This window comes from Eucalyptus grandis, chromosome 4 (assembly GCF_016545825.1).
Source record: "Eucalyptus grandis isolate ANBG69807.140 chromosome 4, ASM1654582v1, whole genome shotgun sequence".
Lineage (NCBI taxonomy): Eukaryota > Viridiplantae > Streptophyta > Magnoliopsida > Myrtales > Myrtaceae > Eucalyptus > Eucalyptus grandis.
In genome coordinates this window covers 16,324,263-16,335,293 of record NC_052615.1, presented here as the reverse complement: position 1 = coordinate 16,335,293, position 11,031 = coordinate 16,324,263, and positions in this window count along the sequence as shown.

The window sequence follows — 11,031 nt, the reverse complement described above, 5'->3', positions numbered from 1 at the left end:
AAGAAATGATAATAATAAAAAGCATATCTATTTGGTCACAATCGAACCACTCAAACCATGGTTCCACTTTTAGGAATCGGGAACCAGACCGAATTGTCAGTTCGATTTGATCTAGGTTATTCTCAATTTGGGCAATCCGTTTTGCACCCTCTAGTAACAGTCACTTATCTCCGACCGTTTTGGTAATGTTGTGGTCAGTAGCACAAAAAGATAAGATAAGGAGGGGGAAAACGAAAGGGGTTTTACTTGATCGTCCATGTAGCTCTTGGCTGGTTTACTTGTCGATTCAACTAATGCAGTGACCTAAAAATACGAGCAGTCATTGGAGGGAGTTGTGCAAGGGGAATCTACTCATTTAGTTTCGTTTCCCTTTCGAATCTACTCCTTTAGTTTCCTCAAGTTCCCTTCTCACCTTGTAGTCCTTCAACTCTTTTTTTTCCTTCGCCGTGCATGAGGGGGATTGTGCAAGGTGATCACTGATTCACATTTCCGATTCTACAGTAACCAAATAACCCTTTTCAGAGTTGCCAAGCTGGTTCGTTTTTTGCACGAAAAGCCCAAGTGGTCTTATTTTGTCACACTAATGGTATTCTCTTGCTTGATAAGTACGTAAATCTCAAATGACACCGAGATGGCACAAGCTGAGAGGGAGGCGTAGTCGCACGGCCCATCGAAGGGACTTTCATGGGGGTCACGTTCAGAGCGGCCTATGAATAGAAGATAGCGGGGCAACAGTGTGATATGTCTAATTCCTGCCTCTTTCAGCTCTCTCCTAATGTCTTACTCCACACGTTTCCTTTATTAACTTACGGATCATAGGGCCCTCCTGAGTAAAACCCATAAAACTTTCTTGTTTATAGCATGCAGGTCCGGCACTCATGTCGGGGCTTGGGGTCAGCCCAACTGCTTCAGCCCAATGTTAGCTGCCTTCTAGATTTGCACGTCCTCACCACCAACGATCGAATCCTCTACCCATTCAATCATCACATTATATCCGCAATCAACCACTTGCATGACTTATGTCGTAGCAACTAGGCCACAACTTAATTGTCCTCTTGCTAACTAGAGGCAATTTTGGGCCAACATACTTCAATGGTGCTCAGATCCATTTGGGCCACGGTACTAAGCAAACCCATAGAACTAAAGGAATAGTCAAAAGTCATAATAAGAGATGGAAACTAACTTATGATGCCATGCACGACCAAAAGAAAGACATCATATATGTAATTACCATATCTTAGTAACCTAAATTTTGTACTCGTGCGTCACTATTTTAGTAAATCTTTCTACAAGTTATGCCCTCAGAGAATTACCAGAAATTAACTAACCGGACTAATAAGCATCATCCAAACCCAGAAGTTTATTAGGGTTAATTTTTACCAAAGTGCTCGATTACGGCATGGCCATCGTCATTTGCATTGGAACCCTGTTTTCCCCATACGCCGTTTCGCAGAAGCTTCGTCTGTCTATGCCTTCGTTCCGGGCCCAAAACACCCACCAAACCCCTTCACCTATTTTTTTGACATTGCGTCTTCTACTTTTGGATCAACTCATGTCTCTACGCTCTCATTCATGTGCATACATGACCCTTGAACTATCATTTAAGTCATTCTCAAGGATCAACTTTTGTGTCGCGTGAAATAAGAATGGATGCGAGTTTATAATATTAAATCATCTGGAGTTGCGCAAGTCATGTCTCCACAAAAATCCAAGAAGGAATCTATAATTTGAGCCCATTAACAATCTATTTGAGTCAACTTTCCCTTAGAAGTTTAAACCATAAAACTAATGACCAGCTAGATAGTATCCATTACTCCTTTTTAATTCTAAAACATTTTATTGTGAAAGTTATTTCTAGTAACATGATGGGTAAATCGTCAGCTTTTCATACGAATAACCAAATACTTGAGATTTGGTAACTAATAGACAAGAGGAAAGAGAAAAACACATAATTTGCAACATTGACCACATAGAGACATCATGACGGAGGGTGAGAGGTCTTGAATGGATTAATGTTGAATATGCTCACTTATAATGTTATGAAAATTAGAGCATACACTGCCGATGTAATTAATTAATAAATTGCAGTAGCGGTTTAATCCACCACTGATTGAGAGTATTATTTAACTAACCAATTTCTCGTTAATCATCCAATAAAGGGTGTAGAAGGCCGCTTGCGGAAAGATATTTTCACATCAACGTTGAACGCCATCTTCGACCTCGACAATCGAAGAAATCGACATATATTTCCTCATCAAAGCTCACTGTCATCAATTCTCACGTAAGGGGAAAAATGTGGATCGAATTACAAGCTTTTGGCACACGGCCCAGTCAGACATACATTAGTCCACTAATTTGTCGCCACGTGTACATGCGTATCCCACTTTCTTTTCGTTTTCTTCCCTTTGTTTCTCCTGCTTTTGTCTCTGCCTCCGTCTCTCCGTCCTCCGCCTCTCCCTCCCCGGCCGCCTCCTGATCGGCACCGTCTCGCCGTCGCTCGGGAAGTTGACCTCCCTCACCCACCTCAGCCTCACGCGCAACGGGCTGTCCGGCCCCCAGTCCGCCGTTTTCTTCGCCGCCCTCGCCGAGCTCCGAGTCCTCGACATCGGCTTCAATGGGCTCTCCGGCGAAATCCCCGTCCTTTCCTGCCGTGGGACAGCGCCGTCCAGACCATGAAGTTTCCGACAACGCCTTCCGCGGCATCATCCTCCACCCCCCTTCGATCTTCCATATTGAGTGGAAACCTGACCCACTTCAACACCGGCGACAACCAGCTCGCGGGCGCAATCCCGTTGCCGATCTGTGACGCCACAAAACCCCGTCAGTTCGTACCCTGTCCGCTCTCTCGACTCGTCGGGCAACGACCTGAGCGGCGAGATCCCCCTGGCGTTCTTCCGCGCGGGCTATTCCCTCGCTTGGGGCTCCCCGGCGGCTCGTGCGCCGCGACGTCGCTCGAGGGACTTTCTCTGCTTGTAAATAGATTGATGCCTTCTTCATTGAAAGAATCGCGCGCGGCGAGGGTGGGTGAGGGAGGTCAACTTCCCGAGCGACGGCGAGACGGTGCCGTTCAGGAGGTGGCCGGGAGAAGATGAAAAAGAACCAAAAAAAAGAAGAGAGAGAGAGAGAGAGAGAGAGAGAGAGAGAGAGAGAAGAGTGGGGCCCAGGATGTGCACGTGCAACCCAATATTTTATACGAAGAAAAGACTTCAATATATATTATTTATGTTTTCCTCATGTACAGGACTCGAAACATAGGATGACGTCACTTTCCAGAACTGGTCGCTCGTGTCGCCGAGAATTCTGGGCAACGACGTCCGGCAGAGCCGGTGAAAAGATTGAAGACAAAGCAGCAGAAGAAGTCGGACGAAATAACATAACATCAGACGGATAACACGTAGCCATTTTTCCCGCGCGGAACTATTACAGAAAGCAGAACACAAACACAGATCTCAGGAACCGAACGCCACAACCGATCGACATCATGCAGCGGGTCGAGGGGCGGTTTCTTCTTGCAAACCTAGCGAGTAAGCGAAGACACGAGAGGCGACGTTTGATTCGACGTGGGAGCGCACGTCGCGTCGCGGCCGAGAAGAGAGCCCAAGGTTTTAGCGATGAGGGCTATAAAGCTTCGCAACAGGCGGGCGAATAAGAGACGCTTTATGCGACCGCGCCGGGGAGGAAGAAGCGGCACCTTTCGACTCTTCACTGCTGGTTCCTTCTCTTCCTGCATGTAATCCATCGCGCTTTCTTTGCGGTACATTTTAGAGAGAGAGAGAGAGAGAGAGAGAGAGAAACAGAGACAGAGAGACAGACAGAGACAGAGAAAGAGGGGGAGAGGGAGAGAGGGAGAGAGAGAGAGAGAGAGAGAGAGAGAGAAAGAGGGAGAGTTGGTCTTGCTTGGGTATGAGATGTGGTGGACTGGTCATATTTATACGTTAGTCGTGCGGTGTGTTCGCAGGTCGTGATGAATATTTCCTGGAAGTTTCGATGTGCTCGTTCCGGTGCCTACGTTCCACGTAGCATTGTTTTTTGTTCTTTTTGTGTCTTCGTTAGTCGTCAGTATGAATGCATGGAGAAAGGCAAGGCAAGACCCAACCCCAATCAGAAAACTGGATCCACTCGTTACTATCAGATATGTTGAACCGGAAGAGGAAAGAGCAAACCGAAGATCATAGCCAACTATGTATGAGCAAGTTGGAGAGCCTTGGATAAGGCTGCTCGTATAGATTTATAATGGATTTGATTTTTGTTCATTCTTCTATATTTGTAAAATGATGAAAATGGTTTCACTGGGAAGACAACAATCAAAATGGGGGGAGTTTTTTTTTTTTGTTCTCTTGTGTGCAATTTCATTTAAAACCCGCCCATTTATTTCACACTTTACAATATTTTTTTGTTAAACCATGCTTTTTAATGTGAAGGATCAACTTTGATATACTATAAAGTTTTATGAAGTCATTGTCAATTAACTTCAATATCATGTGAAATTTTGTATAATTATTGTTAAAGGTTCAAAAATTTAAAGCTATTATATGAATGTGTGATTTAATATTAAAATATTTGACAGATATCTTGGATTATTGTAAAAGAAAGTCGGTCAAAACACCAATTAAAAGGTTGTCAAGGGACATTAAGGAGCCGCTCGCGCGAGCAAATGATTCCTTTTGCGGTTTGACCAGTCTACCCTTCTAAGTTGTCGTCATTCGTTCGTTCTTTCTTATTGGCTGCTCACGTGACCAAATGGTCTTTTCAGTTTGAAACGGCCTCCTTTTGCGAGTTGTTATTTTTTGGTTCTTTCTAACTTCTTTCTTGTTAGAAAAAAACTATAGCCATATATAAAATCTACGATTCTGAAGATCGCTCTAGTTCTTTGATTGAAAGACATTAGATCCTACATTTAATATACATTTAATATAGTCAAGATAGGTAGTTGTATTTTAGACATATGGTACATGGTCTATGTAACTTTTCTTTTTGGTGCATAAGTAATTTCTTTTTAGTAAGTAAGTAACTTCTCAATGAAGAAAAACGCGGGATACATAGAAAAAAACAGTTATGCGGTACTGTGGTCGACTGATTATTAAACCAAATTGCAAGTCTACAGCCCACATGACTTAGGTTCTTTTTTTTTTTTTTTTTTGGCATGTAAACTCTCGAATAATCCTACTCCACTTAAGATATGGACCGAGTCTTCCCGGTCGATCCTTGGTAATTCGTGTACAGTACTTGGGCATTTTTAAAAGTGTGGATCCGAAGCACTCTAACACGCTGTGAAACAGTTTTGCAAGCTACAAAATAAGAAAAGAATCACGTAGAAAGAAGTTCGTGTGTAGAAAATGAAGTACTATTTCCCATTATCAATTAGCAAAATGATTAACACCAAAAAGTTTAGGGGCCTAAACCTTCAGTTGATGGGAAGATGGGAACCAACAGCTACTTCTTGTCCTATTATCATACAAGGTATCTCACGATGAAGGTACTGGATTAAATAGTCTTTTCCCACAAATTTACAAATGGGACCAAAGTCTTATATCATCATCATTAATAGTTTTGGATCATTCTCCCTCCTCTATCAAATATCAGAAAGATTTAGACCAGGGTTTGTAATGGGAACTTTCAGGTACTTTTCCTTTATTGTCAATCAGACGACGTCGAAAAGGGATGGCCAACGAACCGATCTCCGAATCAAGTATGTGGAAGCTAATGCACTTTTTGCTATGATTAGGAATCAGAATGAGATCTTCTCAATCCATCTGTTGGATTGAGATAACTGGTCATGGTGGGGTCTGAACATAATTTTAATCTTGGGTGTAGTGAGAGATTAATTCTTGATTGTATAGTGAGTGGATTTTCTATCTATACGTCTCCCAGGAGGATCCCAAACGAAGTTATATATATGTCATGGACATGCGGGGTCCATATGATCTCCTTTCAATATTCAACAACACATGGTTCATATAATTATATTAGGGGGTATCTGCTTTCTGTTTTTTAGTTAGCATAATATTTTGTGTACATACTTCAACGGGTGGTCAAATCCGTTTGGGCCAGAGTATTGAGCAAACCCATCGAACTAGAGGAATAGTCAAAAGTAAAAAAAAAAAAAAAAAAAGAGAGATGGAAACTAACTTATGATGCCATGTACGACCAAAGAAAGACATCAAATATGTAATTACCAAATCTTAGTAAGCTAAATTATGTACACGTGCGGCACTATTTTAGTAAATTTCTCAACGGCAATTTAGATACTCCAACGTTTACTAGAGATTAACTAACCAGACACATAAGCATTAACAAACCCAGAAGTTGATTTATTGTTAATTTAGAGGAAAGTTGTCGATTACGGCATGGCCATCGTCATTTGCATTGGAACCCCGTTTTTCCCATACGCGTTTCGCAGAAGCTTCGTCTGTCCATACCTTCGTTCCCGGGCCCAAAACCCCCACCAAACCCTTGCGACTCTCTTTGACCTGGCGTCTACTACTTTTGATCATCTCATCTCTCTCTACTCTCGCTCATCCATGTGCATACATAACCCCATTGAATTATCATCTAAGTTATTCTCATGGATTGACATCTGTTTTGCATGAACTGAAGGATGAAAGTAAGGTCGTACTATTAACGCATCCAGGGTTGCGAGTCGTGCCTCCACAAAAATCCAAGAAGAAGCCTATAATATGAGCCCACCGACAATTTTTTGGACCGACCCTCAAAAATTTAAGACATGAAGTTAATGCCAATTTTGTATTATCGATTGCTCTCAAAAGTTTAAGCCATAAAACTAATGACCAGTTAGATATTATCAATTACTCCTCCCGAGGCTTTCGGCCCCGGCACCTTCATGTGGTGATAGTCCCTCCATTTAAGGAGATCACCCAAAGCACCGATCCGGCGTGGCAGGGAGGTAACCTTTGGGTAAAGGTTCCTTGGCGCACCTGCCAGTAGGGGAGTTGTTTTTCTTGAACTCCCTAGCAATATGGGGCCCCACGTGGGGACTCTCACCCCTGGGAGGTTTTTCCTCCTGTGGGGGGTTCCCCTTGAGCAGTTTAAGGACCTGCTCAGGTCCAAACCAGTTAGATATTATCAATTACTCCTTTTAAATCTAAACATTTTAATGTGAGAATTCTTTCTATTGCCGTGATTTTCACATGGACAGCCGAATGACTTAAGACTCGGTGACTAATAGGCAGGGGAAAAGCATGTATAATTTGTGCCACCACGACATAGAGACAGAGTGGTCTTGAATGGATTAGTATTATATATGCTTACTTATAATGTTATGAAAACTAGGGCATACACTACCGATGTAAAAGAGAAAAAAAAACAAATGAGCATTTTAATCTAGCATTGATTAAGGGTTTTATTAACTAATCAATTTCTCGTTAACCATCCAAGGATGTAGAAGGTTGCTTGTGGAAAGATAATTTTACATCGACTGTGAATGCCACCTTCGACCTCGACAGTCGAAGAAATTGACATTTATTTCCTCATCGAACCTCATTGTCACTAATTCTCGTGTAAGTATATATATATTACGTGGATCGAATTACAAGCTTTTGACACATGATATGGAGATATCTATCGGTTCTCGAGCAAAGTAAGAACCACTAATTTGTTGTCGCGGGTATATGCTTGTCCCACTCTTCAAAAACTTCAGATTCCTTTTTCATTATGTTTTCCCCTTTGCCTCTCCTGCTCCTCTCTCGTCTCTATCTGTCCATCCTCCACCTCTCCCTCCACAGCCACCGCCCCATCGGCACCGTCTTGCCGTCGATCGGGAAGTTGACCTCCTTCAGCCAACCCCAACCTCTCTCGCAACGGGCTGTCCGGCCCCGTCCGTCGTTTTCTTCGAGGCGCTCGGCGAGCTCCGAGTCCTCGACCTCGGCTTCAACGGGCTCTCCGGCGAAATCCCCCTCGGGGAGCTCCCTAGCGAGGGAATTGCAGCCCACGCGGAAGAACGCCAGGTCCGAGCAATTCCTTATCCTGGCCGGGATCTCGCTGCTCAGGTCGTTTCCCGACGAGTCAAGCGAGCGGACGAGGCCCGAACTGATTGGGGTTTGAGGCGTCACAGATCGGCGATGGGATTGCGCCTGCGTGGTGGTTGGTGCTGGCGTTGAAGCCGGTCAGCTTCCGCCCAGACTGAAAGATCGAAGGGGATGACGCCGCGGAAGGCGTTGCTGGAAAAATCCGTGTTCTGGACGGCGGTGTCCCAGGGAAGGATGGGGATTTCGCCGGATAGCCTGTTGAAGCCGAGGTCGAAGACTCGGAGCTCGCCGAGCGCCTCGAAGAAAACGACACAGAGGGGGCCGGTGAGCCGGTTGCGGGAGAGGTTGAGGTGGGGAAGGGAGGTCAACTCCCGACCGACGGCGAGACGGTGCCGATCAGGAGGTGGCCGGGGAGGGAAAGGCGGAGGAAGAAGAGAGAGAGAGAGAGCGACAGGAGCAGTTGGAAAAAAAAAAAAAAAAAAAAAAAAAAAAAAGGCAGAGAGAGAGAGAGAAGAGTGGGGCCCAGGGTGTGTGCGTGGACACCCGATATTTTCTCCGAAGAAAAGACTTCAATAAAATAAATATATTATTTATCTTTCCCGCGTGTACAAGAATCGAAACGTAGGATGACGTCACTTTCTAGAACTGGGTCGCTCGTGTGGCCGAGATTTTTGGGAAACGACGTCCGGCTGAGCCGTTGAAAGATTGGAGACAAAGCAACAGAAGACGTCGGACAATATGACACAACATCAGACGATAGAACACGCAGCCATTTTCCTGCGCGGAACTACTACTAAAACTCAGGACCGAACGCGACAACCGATCGACATTATCGAGCCGGCTAGGATGATTTCTTCCGGCGACCCCAGCGGGCGAACGATGATAAGAGACACGACTTTTGCTTTGTCGTGGGAGCGCAGGTGGCGTCGCGGCCGAGAAGAAAGCCCCAGATTTTAGTGACGAGGGCTTTAAAGCATCGGAACAAGCAGGCGAACACGAGACGCTTTATGCGCCCCCGCCTGGGTGGAGGAAGCGGCGCCTCCCGACTCTTCGCCTTTGATTCCTTCTCTTTCATGGTTTCCGGCAGGCACCCCGTCGCGCTTCCTCTTCCGTGCTATTAGAGAGAGAGAGAGAGAGAGAGATGAAGCCTGGTCCTGCTGGGTTGAGAAGAAATGTGATGTTCGTATTTATAGGTTAGTCGTACTCGTGCGGCATGGTCGCTGGTCGTGGTGTATATTTCCTGGAAAGTTCGATGCGCTCGGTTCCGGTTCCTACGTAAAGTAAACAATTTTAGGACATTTCACATCACGTTCTCTCTCTTACGTTTTCTCTCTTGCCTTCTTGCCTTGGTGGCTGTCAGAATTGCTCTCTCTTCCTGGATATCTCGGATTATTCTAAAAGAAAGTCAGTCAAAGAAACACAAATACAAAGGTCGTCTATGGACATTAACAAGGTGCCCGCCGGAGTAAATGATTCTTTTGCCGTTTGCCGTCTGCTTTCTATATTTAGTTAGCATGACATTCTGTCTCTTATAATTAGTTAGATAACTGGTAGATTTGGTTGATTTTCCTCTCTCTCTCTCTCTCTCTCTCTCTCTCTTTTAATCGAGCAATATCTTGTATTTATTTTTGAACTCCACGACAAGTAATAGAAGCCATTTAAGAATTCTCTCATGGTATCACAGCAGAGAGATTAAAACACACCAGGCATGTTCCCCGTCCTCCATGATATGGCTAAGGAAGCATTGTCGAGAATGAGATGGATGCACCCTTCCTCACCATCTTATCTCAACACTTCCAGTAATCTCGGAAGCGTATTTCCCCAGTAATCTCGGAAGCATATTTCCGTGCATGATGACGGAGATAACTACACATCATGGTTGAAGGCGATGATAAACACATTGCAGGAGAAAAAAAAATTGAGTTTATTGGCTGATCACTAGACTGAATCCAACAGCACTCGAATTTGATGCCTACAACGTCTGTAATTCCATGATAACTTTCATGAATTTTCAATTCCCTCAAAAAGAGCTTACAGGGAACCTTGGCATATGTAGAAAGGCAATGTGGGATGAGCCAAAGGGGAGATTCAATCAAATGAATGGACTTTGCATCCACGACATCAAAATCGAGATTGGGCCACTACAACAAGCAGGGGTCTTGGTTGTGGAAACTTATGCTAAGTTGGAGGTTTTATGGGATAAAGTCAATGACTATAATGATGTCCCATAATGTACATGTGTTGGAGCTACGAAGTATGCGAAAAAGAAGTAGGTGGAGAAGATCCCCCAGTTTCATTTGGGCCTCAATGCAAATACTCAACCTTGAGCCACTCCTGTCCTTTGGTAAAGTTTATTTTATGATCACACAGGAGGAGCGGCAACAATTAATTATCTGAGGAAGGGAAGAAAATGATAAGTTTGCCCTTTTTCTGGTTGGAAGAGCAGAAAATACAGAGTCAAGAAAACCTAAATGTGACCACCATGGGAAGGACAAGCATGAGAAGAGACATCATTGGAAGTTGATTGGATATTCTCCAAATTAGGAGCCGAAGCTCGGTGAACGGCACAAAAAATGAGTGCTCCCACAGTTGCTATACACTTGACACAAACCAGCCACGACGATTCTGGCATTACCATAGCCCTAAATCAACCCCAGCATCGGAGGGTACTCTTGAGCAAAACCCAAAAAGCTTCCTTAATTGCAGCATGCAAGCAGGGTGTCAAAAATGGGTCACAAACCCATATTTGAACACATATGTATTGCAGTGGGTTAATATCATGTCAAATTATGTCAAAATGGGTTCCAAAGTGAAAAAGCCCAAAAAGGAGGGTATGTAATAAAGTCACTTTTGACCCCTTTAATCAAAACACTTAAATTGAGAAAGCATCATCAAATTGGGAATTGGGTTGGGTTTGAAAGGGTAAAAACTAAATATGACAAAAATTGACCCATTTACATCATATTAATTTATTTTTATATAATACAATTTTAGCAATCCATATTCGAACCTAACTTATACCCAATCCAACCGCTCTCCAATTCTC